The following is an 18,287-nucleotide window of genomic DNA, read 5'->3' on the forward strand; positions in this document are numbered from 1 at the left end:
TGTCCCGCAATAACCTCTTAGGACTTTGGCACAACTGATATTTTTTTGGCTCTGACAAGGAACGACCAATAATATTTCTCTGTAGTAACTCCAGAAGAGCTTGCTGATTAATAAAAAGTAGTTTTATGGGGAAGATGAGAGGCTGTCAAAGTTACATTCTTTATACATTTGGTTTCATGGAGGAATTGATTTTACAATAAATAAATTTGATTAATTGTATTCAGGTACATATACTACTAATACAACTACAGTTTTATTTATGCTGCTGAATAATACAAAACAATACATCTATGTTCAATAAACTCATTGAAGAAGGTAAGGGATTAGATGCTCAAAGTTAATAAATGCAAATACTAAAATTAATTTTGATATTAACTCCTTATCAGAATGTGACATGTAATATTTACTCTCAGTCCTTAACTTTATCACTCCCTTTGATATGCAGAAGCTTTTTAGCACAATGTAGTAGTCCCACTTGTTTATTTTTGCTTTTATTTCTTGTAATTTGAATGTCTTATCCATAAAATTGTGAAGAACAATGGCAAGAAGTTTTCTCTATATTTTCTTCTGGGAGTTTTATGCTTTTAGATCTTACATGTAAGTCTTTAATCCATCAGTTATTATAAGTGCTATAAGATACAGGTCTAGTTTAATTCTTTTGTATGTGGCTATCCAGTTTCCCAAGCACTATTTAATGAAGAGATGATCCTTTCTCTAATGAGTGTTCTTGGCTTCCTTGTCAAATATTAGTTAGCCATCTATAAAAGTTCATACTTCTGAATGTTCTAGTATATACTCCCACTTGTAGGTTTTTATATTAAAAACAAAAACTACTACATTTTAAAAAAGTTCTTCTTACCCCTGTTTCAAACATGCAATAGGAAAGATTAAAATTTCTATCTCATTTTTCTTTTTTCAATAAGTGTATGGAATACAAAAAGGGTTAAGTCTCAATGCTATCACCACTATGGCCTGAGTTCGATCCCAGGCCAGGGAGCAACCCATATGGCGCAGAAGACCTCTTCTGTCTCAACCCACTGCTCCTGAAAGAAAATTCTTTCAGGGCTGGGACATTCTCCATCACAAAAATAAATGACAACAGAACCCCAGGGAAAGGAGTCACAACTGACAGCAATGTGAGAATAGGGTGTTAGCAGAGTTCTATAGCATGACATCAGATGGCATGGGTGGTTGCACGAAGGATCCTATTATCAAAACTCATCTGTGAGTGAAAGTGTAGATGAAGTGATTAGAAACTTGGTCAGTTCCCCAATGAGGGTTCAAGAAGAAAACTCTTATACCATCACCAGCAAGACATTGCAGATGGTACTTAAACCCTACTAAGGCATCATTACTGATATACACTCACCATTAAAAATAACATGGGCTTGTTGTTATAACTGACTATCAAGTGATAAACATATTGATAGAGTCAAGAAATTAGTGGGTTTTGACAATCAAGGGGAGCTAATTGGTGTGATTCAAGTTCTTGTGGCTACGTCTATAATGTCCCATGTTCTTGAGGAGGATATGCTCTTGGGGCAGCAAGGTGAGGACTTATACAAAGTCTGACTGGTGCTTAATCCTCAAAGAATAGTTTAATATCAAGGAAAGGCTTATCCTCAAATTGAGTGTTCATAAAAACAGAGACTTTTTTTCTCCAAATGTTAATACTGCATGTGATAGGTGACAGCTCAGAGCAGGAAAACAAAAGCTAAACTAAAGCTAAAAACCAATTAATTTACTGGCAAGAACTGATCCTGTATTTCAGAACAAACTTCATGCCTTCTAGTCAATTCAATTTGCTCAAATCTATTCATTTTTGCTCTTAAGATTTATAATGTTTGTTTCTGATATTAAACATATTGCTATTGCTGTAATTCTTTAATTTTTTAAATGTTATTTTTGCTAGTTGTTAACAGTTTAAACATGGTGTTAATGACTCATCATCCCTATCCACTTATCCATCCCAGTTTGATAACTAAGAAAACATCCTGAAAGTTAATCAAACTATGCCATATTTTCAACTGAAAGCTGTGATAAAATTACATGTATATAGTCCTTGAATATGTATTTATATTCCTTTAAGAGGCTTTAAAAATTTAATTTTTCATTAGTATCTTGAGATATTTAATTATAGCAGTTCTTCCTTCTATTTGTTCCTACCAATATTTATTCTTGTTTTCAACTCATATTAGTCCTTAAATAAAAATAAGGGGATTGCTATTGTATAGGGAATATAAAAATAAAATAAAAAAAGAGTATAATGTAGGGGCAGTAAAATTCACCTTTTTGGTGTATAATTATGCAAATTTGGGTAAATGTATGCTGTCACTTAGTCTTCACCACAACTGAGGCAGAAGCCTGCCTTCATTTCCAAAACTTCCAGCATCCTGACCCCAACCTCCCAGCAAGGACTGATCGAACTTCTGTCTCCATACTATAGGTTTGTCTTTTCAAGAATGTCAAATAAGTGGAATCATTTAATACCTGCACTTTTAGGTATTTTTTTCCAGTTAGTTTAATATATAAATGCAAAAGTTTGCTACTTACTCATGTCCTGCCAGGTCTCAAAATTTGTTTTCTTAATTCTTATGGCATTATATATATATTTCTGACTCATTTTCATAATTTGATGTTTATTATCTAGTAATTCCTAGATACAAATTTCCTTCCATTTGACATCTTTGTTCAGGTTGCTTTCTCCTCCTGGAATGCCAAGCTCATCATCTTGATCATTTCAAATCCATTGCCTATTCCTATAGCCTCAGATCAAGTCCTGAATAGTTTTCCACTAATAATGATTAACAATATGATACCTGAATTATGTCATGTCCATTTGTGTTTTCTCCCATTGATGCCAAGGTCCCTGAAAACAAGATAAGATCTTAGTATAAGAAGGACTATAGGCAAATGTTCAAAGGAATAAAATGAGAATTCCTATAGAGAGGTGATGAAAAGCAAGTAGGGCACTTGTACACATTGATAAATTTGATTAATTGGTATTCCTATAGAGTGAGATATTATGTCCAGTGAATTGCAAAATGAGAATGCTGGTTTCGTAATTTTTGTAGATACTATTTTCAATTGCTACGATTTTGGGAGACTGATGGAAATAGCTGTTACTCCTGACATTGAGTCACTGATTGCATGAACAACACTGGAGACTTCTTGTTTTCCACAGACTTAGCAAATAGAGGGAGAATGGCAGGTTCCTAACAGAAGAGCAACTGACTGCAAAGGAGTTGTTAAATGAATACTATTCCCTGATGTAAAGTTCACCAAATGAATTGTGAAATTTTCCTTGAGACCCCATGAACTAGTTAACACAAAAGAAGTGATAATTCAGTGTTAGTTGTCCATTCCTTCCTCAGATTCCTGGGAAACTCATATTTGGTTCATAGTGACTAAGAATCAAGGGAATCAAAAATGAAGCATACATGGCTATACGATAATCACATATTTCAATCTGTAGATGGTTTGCATTAGTACTGGAAGTAACATTATCACTAAAGAACCATAGAGTCTGAAAATAAGTATTTCTAATGCCTTTATTTCAATATAAAATTTATTTCCTAAAGATAGGGACAACCATTAGCTCTTCATAGTATCTCATTGAGTAAATGATTTTAGAGTAGGATGAAAAAACTTTTTTTTTCAAAATATAATGAATGAAAGGAGACCGAGGGGTTATAAAAAAACATGCCCCATGAGCCACTGACTCAGTTCCTTGCACCTTCTCTTCCTCTTTGATAGATGTCTTAGTGTTTATTTTTCTTCAGGTCCTATTTCTAGGTCACGTTGAAAGTGATAAAAAAGAAAACATACTTTCTAAATACCTATTATTTAGACTGAACAGAAAGAACCTGAAGACAAGAATCATTATTGTGACAATTCCTACACTAACATTTGAATTATCCACAAATTTAAGCTCTTAAAAATACAAACAAGGAAGAAATAGCAATGTCTAATAGGTTTAGAAGGCTTTTGTTTTATTTTTCATTTGGACACTTGATGTTTTTATGCACTTGAAATCAAAGTGAATAAAAGGAGAGACTGGTCCTCTAATGAGTCTTCTGTGCCTCCCACAAGGTAAACACACAATAGTCTCTATGTCATATCTCATCACACAATAGACTATCACACAATAGCCTCTATGTTTCATCTCTCTAAGAAGAGGTGGATTCTGAGGTAGGCAGATGATTCTTGTTGGAGGACACCCCGCGTAGTGAGCAGAAGGGCCTTGACCCGAGTCCCTAAGGCATATGAAAACACATGCGTCTCAGAGGAAAACCTCTGAGTGACAGGACTTGGTATGCTTTAATGTTACACCTGCTGCAATTAAAATAGTATACCATGAGCACTAAGACAATAAAAATTTACTGCATGCTAGACATGGCAGTCCCCCATGTCTGATTTCCATCACCGCCGTGTCCCAGGTCTCGGACTCACTAGAAGTCCACAATTCGGACCCACACCCAGTTCCCAGTCCTTGACCAAAGGTTGAGTACGTTGCTTATCTGTGTCACTATCAACATATTTCAAAAACCATGACTCCACAGAGTATAGGATGTGGGTTTCAGAAATAATAAAGGAAGCAGCAGCAAAGTGTTTCATATCTCCAAAAGAAATCCCACAGCTCGCTAGCAAGTCAAGTGCATGAAATGCATCATTTGCTTTTATTGCTCTGCGTTTAAAACTAAATCAAATGCTCTCCCATAGACCATCTTGAAAAAGTGAGCACACAGTTTCACATGTAACGGGTTTGTCTCAACTAATGTATAGTAATGCATGATTTTGATAGCGCTCTGCTGACTTGTTCCATCCACGCCCTTGAGGACCTAAGGTACATTTTCCAATGGAGTAAAAACCAAATGCTTTTCCGAAGCATTTTTATTATTCAACATGAAATCTAACTTCTTGAAACCTGATCTTTTATTTAGGAGTTTAGGAGTTTGGTGAATGATGACTTAACTTCGAGACTGTTTTCAATTTCTAATATTATAAGAATAACTTGCCCTTTGTTTTTCGGGCATGATAGTACATGACCTCTAAACTCACTAATTACATATGCAGGATTTTTAAGTCAACACTGCTAGACTGTAGTTTTTCAGAAAGTGATATCTTCAACCATCTTGAGATGGATTCTCCAAGTTTATGAGTAAGCCACCACTTACAGTTATGAAAATTGTTATGCTGAAGATAGCACTTGGACAGTTTTCAATAGAAAGGCATAAATTTCTACACGTGCAGAATAAAGCAAGTATAAAGTTTTATTATACAATTATTGATGGAAAAAATGAAGTAGAGAAAAGGGATCTAGAGTTATAAATGTTTCTGTGGTGCTTACTTATATAGCATTACGGTTTTATAATGTTTTTTACAAATGTTGGAAATCATCATAAACATATGCATTCCAAATCTGTGCATACTCTAACCAATGTAGATTTTAGACTGGAATGACACAGAGTGACATGTGGCCCTGGGCCATTGTTCCTGCTATGTCTTGGAGATAATAAAGTTTTGCAGAATCATACTAATCCAACTAGACTTTATTATCCTCAGAGAAGATATCCTAATGTCCCCCATTCCAACCAGGAAACTTCTTCTAACTTATCCTTGCTTCAAGATGGTGAATTAAGCCCACACATTTAAACTTTCTTTGCCCCATGCTCTATTGTAAAAACTAAAGAATATAAAGAAGAAAAAATAACTGTAGCAAAATAAGAAAGGGTAAAATCACTCAGCAAGAAACTTAAAAAATGTCAAGAGGATATAAAGATAATGGATTTGGCCTGAGAGAAAATCTTATCAGTCAAGAAAAAAAAACAAACATGTGGGACATCCATGAGTTGATTTCCACATGTGCTAGGGGAAAAAAAGGCCAGTCTTGAATCACTGCACACCAGATGCAAGAATTGACACTGAACCAGTGAAGGTCAACAGGATGACAAAGGGGCTGACCACTAACATTATTCTTCCAATGCAAAGAAAGGAAGAAACTCAACACTCAACCCAGGAGTAAAATTTTAGTGTTCTTCCTCTTTGAGAATTTCTCTGCTACTCCCCCAGTAATTATTGCTTGAAGGAAAAACACACTCTCCAGTGATAAGTCCTTTCCTTTCAGAAAGGACTGAAACAAAGAAAATGATCCTGTCACCTCCATGAGCAATGGGCTTCACTGTCCCCCTGTCAAGGTCTTTTACTTCTGTGGTCAACCTCCTGACAGAAATGGAGGCTTTGCTGTTTCAAGAATTCTGCAGGCAAACATTTTACTCAGTGAGAAGGAAAAGGGACCAAGACAAATAATTGTTGTTCACCCTCAGCCTGCACATTCTGAAGGAAAGTCTATAGTTCCATTTCCTTCTATTCCTAGGTCCCAAATTTGAGCTCACTCACAGTTCTCTGAAATCCTTCTCCACACTCAAAAACAGCAGGGGTAATTTCAAGAAAGGGTGGTGCCAGGTGACCTACACAACTGCTAAGAGAGCCTGTATCTTTTGCAGGTTTTACCCAATGTAGTCCCACTAGATTGGTAGGTAAAAGTCAGGCATATTACTAATCATCTTAAAGTTCACTTGACATCTTCCTAACTCCCCCCCAAATTATATGGCTCAAAACATCAATAGTTCCAAGATTTAAAATTCTGCTCAAAGGTCAATGGACCCCAGATGGCCTATGGTGAGTGTGGAGCTGCCTTTGAAGCAACAGGGCATCCTAGGAATGGCAGTGAGTTGTGATGCACAATACGGACCCAGTAGTGACAGGCTTTCCAATTTTTGAAATGTGGGAAGGAATCTGGGGTTTTAATGGCAATTTATATTGTTGCAAACCAGTTTTATAATGTTTTTTATAAATGTTGGAAATCAATTTTATAATGTTGAAATCCAGTCCAAATTAAAACACAAAACAAAAAATAAATAAAATGACTCTATGAGCCAAATAAAACATGCCAAGGGTCTGAATCTGGCCCATTGGCTGCTGGGTTGCCAGTGCAGATTTACTCCTTTATTTATTATACATGAGGTCACTAAATGACACAATAAAGTATGAGCACCTAGGAGGACAGTTTAAAAGTGAGCATTAATCTGAGCGATCACACAAGGAAATGCCTACCACTAAAAAGTGTTAATATAAGCAAGAGTTAAATGTAGGTAACATAATCTGCTTGATTACAGATGATGGTGAGGAGGTCAGCAGGGGCCAAAATTTCAATATCTGTAGCACTATTAACTTAATTTTATATTAATCCTACCTTGTAATATCTATAACACTACTTCAAGTAGAGCAAAAAATAAGCAGAAGAGTCAACAAAAGAAACCACAAACAGGTAAATCTCAAAAGAAGAATTGCAAACAATCAAAATAAGACTGATACAGGCAGAAAACAGATTAATGATTACCAGAGGAGAGAAGGGTAGTGTTAGCAAAATGGGTGCAGAATAGGAGATATATAGCATAGGGAAAGTCAATAACAGGGAATTGCACATTTGAAAGTTGTTAAAATAGATAGTAAAAGGATTTATTGTAATGACCATTTTGCCATGTAGGAAAAAAAAAATAGAGTAATCACGATGTATACTTGAAACTAAAATAATATCGGGGCCTCCCTGGTGGTGCAGGTGGTTGAGCTCCGCACTGTGAAGCTGTCTGCAGTCTCTGCAGCTCGAGTTTGATCCCCGCCGCCCAGCGAGAATCCCACATGGTGAAGCAGACCTCTCCTGTCTCTCCTGCTGCTCCCCTCAGCAGTGAATTTCAGTCAGTCTGCCTGTTCTGCTCCCAACTCTGTCTCTGGTGAATCCTCTCACCCTCCCGCGCATCTGTCCTGTATCCTGGTTCTTGTATAAAAATAAATAAAAATCTTAAAAAAAAATAAAATAAAAGGTCTTTCCCAATTTGAAAAATAAATAAATAAATAAAACAATATTGAACATGAATTCTACTCCAGTTTAAAAAAACTGCAAATAGATGCTCTATTGCAATGCTAACCAAGTATACGCAAATTAAAATAAGAACTTTTTATGTCAATAAGATCGAAAAGGAAATAGTACCTAGTGCTTTTGAGCAATGGGGGTAAAGGTGTACTTATTCCCTCCTGGCAAGGGTAAACATCCTTTGATTTCTAGAATGTGTATCATATTTAAATTATACATGTTCTTTCATGCATTAGACCACATCAAGGAAATTATCTTAAGGAAACAATTGAAAAGGTTGATACAGATATGCGAACAATTCTGTTCATTGTAGCACAGTTGATAGCAAAAGATTGGAAAGAACCAAAATGTCCTTTTATAAAGGTCTGATTAAATACATTATATTAACAACCACAGAATAGAGTTTTCTACAGCTGTCAAAGAGAAAGAACTCTCCATGTGTCAGAAGGAAAGATAACTTGTAAAAGAAAAACTCAAACTGTTATAAATGCATAAAATAGATGAGAGGGCATAAGAGAAAGTGAATGAAAAGGCGCTGAACAGAATGTTCTCAGTAGTTCATGTTCCTATTGGCTCATGTTTTCATGCTGCTTCTAGGTGGAGAAGATAATAGTTATTTATTCTGATTTTAAAAATCGTTGTCTATGTTTTGTGGGGTTTTCCTTGTATATATTACAAGCATATCCAGCTTTCATAATAAGTAAAAAGAGTTGCTATTAAAACAGAACATAATACATTAAATTCAGACATAAACTAATTTGAAACATAATAAATCTTTAGAGGTAGAATATCCGCATGTACTCTGTAGGCAACATTTAGTGTTGCCTAAATGTATTTTTTTTTATGAAGTTGTAATTCACAACCCAAACAACTTTCAACACCAGATTTTACTTGATCTGTCAGGAATTAAGAAAATTTCAATTGATGTATTGTGTCTGTATAAGTCTGAGAAAAAGTTGGTTAGCAAAAGAAAGGTGCAATTGAGTTAGAAAAAGAGATGGTTTCTGTCATTGATGATAAATTAAGACATCCAGATAAAATAAAGAAAAACATGTAAATTTATTATTTCCCCCCAAAATCTAGCATTGTCAATTAACTGAATTTGGAAATGAATCACAACTTAAATTAAAAAAATAAATATCAGTCTAATGTTATAGAAAATTTAACTTTTATAACTAGTGCTGAACATAATCTAAATTAAGAAATTATTTGCCAATAGAAACTAACTGGCATTAGCAACTGTATTTTACTTTTAAATGAGATTTCCAGAGGCTTTGAACAAAAGAGGTATCTTTATGCAAGTGATCTTAGAGTTAGTAAATATAACTTCGAAAAATGTATAACTTGGTCTTTGCCCTCATGTCCACTCTTCTTTATGATTTCAATGTTTTTATAATCTCTTAAGCGTGAACAATATACTTAAGACATAAATATTCAAAAATTTTTGAAATGTATGAGATAGGATATACTCCATTAATATCTGATCTATGAGTAAAAACAAATGCACTAATAAATAAATAATACTACATTAAATTCAAACAACTAAAAACTTTTGATATTAAGTTTGGATTATAGAGAATGATCTAAAATATAACTGAATATTAGCAACTTAGAAGTTCCAAAACTTACAAGAACTTAATTTTTCATAGTATTATTCTGAAAAAGTCATAGCTGACAATATTTTTCCTATTTTCTTAAAATCTTCACATACAGAGAAAGTGCACAAATGTAGGTTGTTGATATAAGGACTTTTCTCTGCTTTGACACTACATGAAGGGACTCACATACCCCCTTCTAACAGAGAAGCCAACAAATGTAGTGGACAAGTGCGTTTGGTACCCTGTGACCATGGTTTTCATTGAACTCTGTCATCACTGGTTCTCCAACCCCCGTATCTCAGTGCTTCTGCTTCATCATTTGTAAAATCAAAGAATTCGGCAACATGATACCTAAAGGGCCTTCAACCCTAACCCTCTATGATGCTATGACCAGATCTAGGAACACACTTTCATCCTGGATTCCTTGGGGCCTTCTCTTAGTGTCTCTCAGCCTTTGAGGAGAACTGCCCAGATGTTCAGCTTATTCTCGGGTGTCTCTTAGGTTTCTGATGTTCTAAGAACCAGGAAATGAATTGCCAATCCATAAGCAGGGAAATGAGTACTCCATGTGAAACATTAATGAGAAAGAGAAACAGATAGTACAAAGAAATATGAAGTCAGTTGTTAGATTATAGAGTAACCCAACAGCAGCAAAAATAAACAAGTGGGACTATATCAAACTAAAATGTTTCTGCACAGAGAAAGAAACTATCATTTAAATAAAAAAAATCCTACTAAATGAGAGAAAATATTTGCCAATCATACATCCAACAAGGAACTAATATCAAAAATCTACAAAGAACACATACAACTCAATAAAAAGACAGCAAAGAGCCCAGTTAAAAGATGAGCAGAGGGCCTCCCTGGTGGCGCAGCAGGTTGAGCACCACGCTGTGAAGCACCACACTGTTGAGCACCACGCTGTCCACAGCCTCTGCAGTGCCAGTTTGATCCCCACCGACTGGCGAGAATCTCACACGGTGCAGCAGACCTCTCCTGTCGTGCCCACTGCTCCCCTCAGCAGTGTATTTCTGATTTCTGTCATCTGCCTGTTCTGCTCCCTGCTCTGTCTCTGGTGAATCCTCTCACCCTCCCGTGCCTCCTGCCTGTACCCCAGCTCTTGTATAAAAATAAATAAATCTTTAAAAAAAAGAAAATCTTTAAAAAATAATGAGCAGAAATGCTAAACACTTCTCCAAAGACAACTTGCATGTGGCCAAGAAGCACATGAAATAATGTACAACCTCACTTATCAGGGAAATGCAAGGCAAAGCCATAATGAGAGACCAACCTCATTCCTGTGGGAATGGCCTATGTAAAAAAAAAATCAAATTACAAATACTGGTGAGTATGTGGAGAAAAAGGAACCCTTGTATATTGCTGGTGGAAACATAGAGTGGTCCAGCCCCTGTCAAAAATAATGTAGAGGTTCTTCAAAATGGTAAAAATAGATGTACCATATGATTCCACACTTCCACTCCTTGGTATTTATCTAAAGAACGCAAAAACTAACTTGAAGGGAGAGAAATATGCAGCCTATGTTCAATGTAGCACTACTTATAACCACCTAGGTATGGAAACAATCTAAGACAATCTAAGACAAATTAGTGGATTAAGAAGATGTGGCGTGTGTGTGTGTGTGTGTGTGTGTCTGCATGTGTATACAATACAATATTATTCAGCTATAAAAGACAATGAACTCTTGCCATTTGCAACAACATGGATGGAAATTGAGAGGATTGTGCTAAGTGAAATTAGCCAGAAGAAGAAAGACAAATACCGGATGATTTCACTTATATGTGGAACATAGAGAAACAAAATAAAGGAACGGACAAAGACCAGAAACATGACTGTAGAGGGCCTCCCTGATGGTGCAAGGGGTTAAGACGCAACCTATGAAGCTGTCTGCAGCCACCATAGCACGAGTTCGATCCCCAGCTGGCCAGGGAGCAACCCACATGGCGCAGCAGACCTCTCCTGTCTTGCCCGCTGCTCCCCTCAGCAGTGCTTTTGGTCTGTCTGCCGATTCTGCTCCCCACTCTGCCTCTGGTGAATCCTCTCATCCCCCACACCTCTGACCTGTACCCCACTCTTGTATGCATAAATAAATAAATCTCTAAAAAAAAGAAATATGTCTGTAGAATTGAGTCTAGTATAGTGGGGGGAATAGAAAAAGGGGATAATGGTCTACAGTAAAGGGATAGGGTGCTTTGGTAGTGGCTGTGGTGTGGTGGCGTAGATCTGAAAAGGTATGAACCCGTTTCTCTAAATCATATACAGTATTGGAAACCAACATTGTCTCAATAAAAAAAGTATAAATACTATATCTTATTTAGTTGTATTTTAAAATATATTTTAAGTATTTGCAGAACCTTAAAAAATAAAAGTTGGCAAAATTTTTAGGAAAATTTTAGAAAAACAATAATCACTTGAATTTCTAAATTCTTTTTTTGAAGATTTATTTATTTATGCATACAAGAGTGAGGTACAGGTCAGAGGTTAGAGTCACATTAGAGTCACTGCTAAATAGTATATTTAGGGCTGTGGATACCTTATACAAAGTCACTTTTAGGAAAAGTCAAAATATTTCTTTGTTGAAATTGTGCCTGTTAAGAATCTGCTAATTACGTGATTCTGAAGACATGTATCTATTTTCTCTAATTATTTATTTTCCCCTCAACATTTTATTTTATTTTATTTTATTTTATTTTATTTATTTATTTATTTGTACAAGCACTGGGTACAGTCAGAAGCCTGGAGGGTGAGAGAATTCACCAGAGCCAGAGCGGGGAGCAGAGCAGGCAGACTGATGAAATACACTGCTGAGGGAAGCAGCGGGCATGGCAGGAGAGGTCTGTGCACCATGCGGGACCCTCCTCCAGTGGCTGGGGAGCAGCCGGGGATCGAACCGGCGCCTCAGAGGCCACGGGCAGCTTCGCAACCCAGTGCTCAACCGCTGCGCCACCGGGGAGGCCCTCCCCTCCACATTTTAATAGGCAAGACAGTCTTGATGAGCTTGCCTTCTAGCATCATGCAAGATTAAAGCACTCATGATCTTTATGCAGTCAATATCCAAAACAAATTGTGCTATGATTGTGACAAATGCCAGAAAAGACAGCTCAAATTCATTGGGAAGAAATAATTTTTCACACACCTCTTCTGAAAAATGTTTCAAATTTTTCTTGAATACTACCTTTAAACACAGTAGCTAAATTTCACTTTTACAACAATCTGGTTTATATACCTACTTGTCATATTTTTTTAATGACACACTTCTAAATACGACATACTTCACGCGTAATTTGATATAGTTCATCCAGACATGAGCATTCAGAGAATACTTTGAATATGAACAAGTTGTGTGTTTTTTTAACAAAGTGGTGATTTCATTAAATACTGTTTTCTGACAGAAAAAGGATGTCAATGTTTCATTCCTTTGCTTCATTAATTTTCTTGCAATAAGATGTTTACTTCATTTAAGGATTGCCTCAAAAGAGCTATGAAATCCGTCACTTTCAATGATTTGATGGGTCAATTAAAACCAGACAATTTAGTAAAAAAATACTTTAGAACAATTGAGCTCAAATTTAATCAAAACAGCCTACTTTGCTCAAATGTAAATGTAAAATCTTAGCAAATGTAGAATAAATGGGTGGGATTGGTATCAGTATAAAAACAAATCCTAGTAACAGAATGTTTTATTTAATTTCAATCTGTTAATGAGATAGGAAACAAGCAGAAGGTAATTTGAATTTGAGCATGACCAGTCCTTCTCACATACTAATTGCATTACAAAGACGGTTTGATCTAAAATCCATAGGAAAGCTATGGAAGAACATTCTTTTTGTGTTTCCTTCTAATAGTAGTTATTTGCAAAATATTATTAACATCAAATGCAAAACATTATTCATAGCATTTTACTAAGTTCAAATGTAAAACATGTCTTGTTGGAAAACAGGGGAAAAAATTTCAAGATAGGAGATCCGTAAAGTGTTTTTGTGCAAAAACATAATCAATCAGTATGTATGCATGCTTATTCTGTACCACAGTGGAGTTTTTATAGTTTCAAATATTATTTCTAAATTGTTGGTACAATAATATCTAAACATCTAGCAAATGTACTGTTTACTACAATTGAAAAATAAATAATTGCCAAACAATTTTTTACCTACCTATTTAGGAAAATATTAATCAGTTTGGCAGAAAGTTTATCATAATTGACAAAATTTAGGAATTTGATATTTAAAAATTCACACAACATAAATTAAAAGTCATGGTTATGAATATAAACACAAAATGTTGATACATTCTTTTATCTCACAGGAGTATTTGAAGAATTTTATGGATATCACCACAAATAAGCACTGAAAAATTTCTTAGTGTTCTGGACCAGATGGTCTACATTTCTTCAACCTCAAAGCTGGAATTAAAATGAACCTTTCTTCAAAGTGGTGAAAATCTCCCTTATTAGCAAGATAATCAGACCCATCTCTAAAATAAATGTTGGAAAAGTTTCACAATTACTCAGCGCCATGAATGAAACAGAATTTGTGAATTTCATGGTTTGCCAGGTATGTGGCATATGCTCTCTCGCCTGTGTTAATGAGTTCCTTGTAAGCCCCATGGTGGCCAATTCTATGTTTTATTTCCTGACACATAGTTGGGTGATGAAATAAAGACCCCTACTCAAAAATAAGTCCTTTCCAGATGCCACTATTGAAGGACATCATCGTGGTGTTGAGTTCTTAAAAGCAAATTCCCTAGTAAAGCATATTCTTTTTTTAGTTCCCTTTGATATCAAGTCTAAGGAAATAAAAATTAGTTGGGATAGATTTTGCTTTGATTGACAAGGATGCAAAAATGTCAGAGATGGAGGAAGAAACTGTGCACAGCCCCAGGGCAGTAAGAAATATCTGAAAGTCAAGGTAGGAGAAGAAATGAATCATTTTTCTTGTCTTATTTTCCTTCCTAATTTTATTTTAAGATTGAAGAAAATGCCAAAGATAAGATGATCAGATTTCCAGTGCCACAGTTATAGTCTCAATATTCTTAAAAATCAGCAAATTCACCACACTTTGGCACCATGTGCAATGAGCAGTGATACATGCAATTATGGAAACATGGGCTTCTGCAAAGCAGGAAATGTCAAAGAGTCTTGTTGTAGTTGTTCCTCTAACCAATTCAAAGAATTCTTTGAATTGGTTAGAGTAAGTCTGGAAAGACTCAAGGAAAGAAATGTTGGCTTTTTTATAAAACGAAAAAATTATGTTATCTAAGGAAGGTGGAACTAATTTTCAGAAAACAAAAATGACAAAAAAGTATAGAACATGAAGGAGTACAAAAGATGAAGGAATATTTGAAAGCAGAAGCAGCAAAGTAAGAAGATGCAGATGAACCACAAAAAAATGTGGAAGGAGCGTGTGTTTCTGGAAAATGTCTATCAAATTATTATGAGGCAGTATCTATAAAGTGTGCATTAATGCATTTGAACTACAAATATTTATTTACCTCCCATGTTCCTGGCACTGAGCAAAAAGCAGGGAACAAAACAAGACTCAAAGCCCTCATGGAGTTTATATTCTGATGGAAGAAGATAGCTATAAACAAAATAAATAAACTTCATACAAATTAGCATATAAGAAGTTGTCACTGAGAGGCATAAAGGAGGGGGTAGGATAGCATGGGAGACCCAAAGTCCTAAGAGTTTTCAGGCCAAACCTTACCTATAATGTAGCATTTTGAGAAAAGAGCTGAAGAAACTCAGAGCTTTTGATCTGGAAGGTGAAGAACATTCCAGTTAAATGGAAAAGCAAATGTGTCTGACAGGATGAGCAGGCAGTTTTTGAAACTTGAAATTTGGAAGTGACTGGAGGGATAAGTAAAAGGGAAAAGGGTGAAGTATGTGGTCAGAGAGGGTAGTGGGCAAGATGATGGTAATGGGCAAGACTTTCCTGGGAGTGAGCGAAGCCACTAGAGGGTGTTAAGTGAAGAAGTGACACGTTTGATTAAGATGTTTTAAGAGAATCACTCTGGCTGCTGTTTTGAAAATGGGATGCATAAAGGTAAAAGTCAGTGATGAGAGAAAATCTGGAATTTGCAAACTATTGGATTCTTTAGCTGAACCTTAGCTACGTAATGGAAACAGGTAAGGCATCTCTCCCTCGGTCCCCTCACGCTAACCTCTCTGTTGTCCCAATTAATCATGTGACTCTCCAGCCATAGCTTAGTGATTATTTTCTTAAATGTGACCAGCTTGTTTCAAGGAATTCCTTCCTTCCTTCCTTCCTTCCTTCCTTCCTTCCTTCCTTCCTTCCTTCCTTCCTTCCTTCCTTCCTTCCTTCCTTCCTTCCTCCCTTCCTTCCACTTGCTTTCTCTCTCTCTCTCTCTCTCTCTCTCTCTCTCTCTCTCTCTCTCTGAGTCCAGCCAGATGCTGACTATTTTCTTGAGGAGTGGAAATATAAGTTTGGAATATGTTGTTGGCATCCATTTTTCCACCATGAAACTTAAGAGGAAGAATTTGGTTTTGAAAGATCTGGAAGAAGAAAGCCACGCCAAGAGGGAAGCAAGATAATGAGAGAGGGAGACTGTAGCCTGACTTGTTTCCAGGTCATTCCTGTGGTCCAGCTCCCTTGGTTTCCACAAGACACTCGCGCATCCTCACAACAAATTGCCTTTGCTTACTGTGAGCTTGAGTTAATTACAAGTATATGTAATCAAAAAACTTTAATATAAGAATCTGATGTGATAACTAGAGATCTAAAAACACAATAATCATCGTGCATACTCTTACACTATACAAACACACATACATATATCTCCACAGGCTCCATGATTAACATTTTAAACCTGAAAGTGAAATATTTACTAATTCAGCTACCACGTTCAAAATGATTTTTAGATATGAATATCAAGTTGCAAAAATCACAGTAGGGGAGATGATAAAACATGTTCTTCAAACTCTGAAAGAATTTGATGATGATCATAATCAGTTTGGTGTGGTTCCAAAGCAATTTCAAATGTTGTCATAAGAATCTTGTTAATGTTATCCTAAGAAATCCATAATGACCTGTCACTGTGTCAACCACTTGTTTAGTTCTAGTTTTCACAGATTCTGACACTTTCTGTTTATCTTGTTAATGGAAGCAAGTAAAGTTCTGCATGGTATAACTATAAGCTTAAAAAATATCTTGCCATAGTTATTATTTACTGATTTGTTCCTCTGGTTTTTGGAAGTTGCTCAGGAGTTGATAACACTCCTCTTTGGAAAATGATACATGTCTGAACAGTCTGTGTTTTACAATCAAATTTAAAGGATCACTTGAATTTTAACAATTTTTGAAAATCACACTAGGAATTTTTATGACAATCAATGATAAAAATACAGGAGACTAGACAAAAAGTTGTATCTTTATGTTGCTTCATACCAGAAGAAAAATAGGAAGGGATCAGGGTAGGAAGAGAACATTCTTTAAAACCTGTTGTTGGTCTGAAGAGTCACGTGTCAATCTCATCCTTCTAGCTGATGGAATGACTTCTCAGTCTAGACCCTATACTTTGTAGCATAGATTATTTTCTGGCTATGCTGAACCTGGTTTTGACTCTATCCTTGTACTTCGAGGTCTTAGTCTTTGGATTCTGTCTGAGCCCCATAGAGCAGAGCCTGTGGATGTGACCCACTCCCCTCAAGATCCTGAAGCTGGAATTTTCATGGAAGAATAGAAACCATGTTCTTCTATGGGGTCTACTTTGAATGCTTCTAAAACCTCTACTTTTTAATCTCAACACTATGCATGCTGGTATATACTTCAGTGTATGGGGAATGTATCATTGACAAGATCCCCGGGTGATTATTATCTTGCTCAATGGAGAGGATAATTCCTATAAAATTTTAGAAGAGGGAGAAAAATTTGCTACCTTAATAATCTACAATGATATCAAGGGGGCCAGTTAACTCTTAAAGGGTAAAAAGGATATACTTGTGTAGAAGTAAAGAGCGAGTGCTTCTGGGTAAGCAGAAGCCAAAGTGGACAAAGCAGAAAGTAAAGAAGGCATAGAGTTCATCTAGGGACCCCCCACACACACACACACACTATCTTTATTGGAAAAAAAATGGAGAGGGAAGAAATAAGGAAGAAAATTGGGTTATACCAGAATGAGACAGCCTTGAATATAAGATGAAAATCACTTATGGCAAGTATCTTCCATTTATTGAGCATTTACTAATGCTATACAGAAACTCTAGGACAGGGTCTTTTTTATCTTTTATCCTCAAAACCAAGAGCATTGCCTGGTACCAAGCAAGTGCTCAGTGCAAATAAGTTGGGTGAAGGAACAGAAAAACCCTATGCTACTTAGTATATCATTGATTTAAACTGCTCTCATCTCCTTTTATGGATTCACAGAAGGTAATTAGCTTGCCCAAGTGTCACAGGTAGAGTTGAATCCAGAATTGTGGGATGCAAGGGCCAGTCACCTTCATCTGAGTTGTGTTCTCTGTGTTAAAGAGTTAAGTTCTGATGCTGCCTAATGGGTCACTATCCCCACCTTCATGGGGAAACATTGAGCAGAAGAAATGGGGCAAAGGAGTCACTGTGGAGAAAAGATGATAAATAGGTTTTTAAGTGTCTTCTATTGCAGGCGATGACAAGTTGCAAACCCTGGAAGCTCCTTAGATAAAGGAGTTGCAATTATAACCTTTCTGAGGTACATAGAGAAAGAGTGTATGACTTGTTGGCCAGAGGGAAATTGCCAGGTCT

The sequence above is a fragment of the Talpa occidentalis genome, unplaced genomic scaffold (assembly GCF_014898055.3).
Source record: "Talpa occidentalis isolate TD23 unplaced genomic scaffold, MPIMG_talOcc4v2.1 talOcc4.13, whole genome shotgun sequence".
NCBI lineage: Eukaryota > Metazoa > Chordata > Mammalia > Eulipotyphla > Talpidae > Talpa > Talpa occidentalis.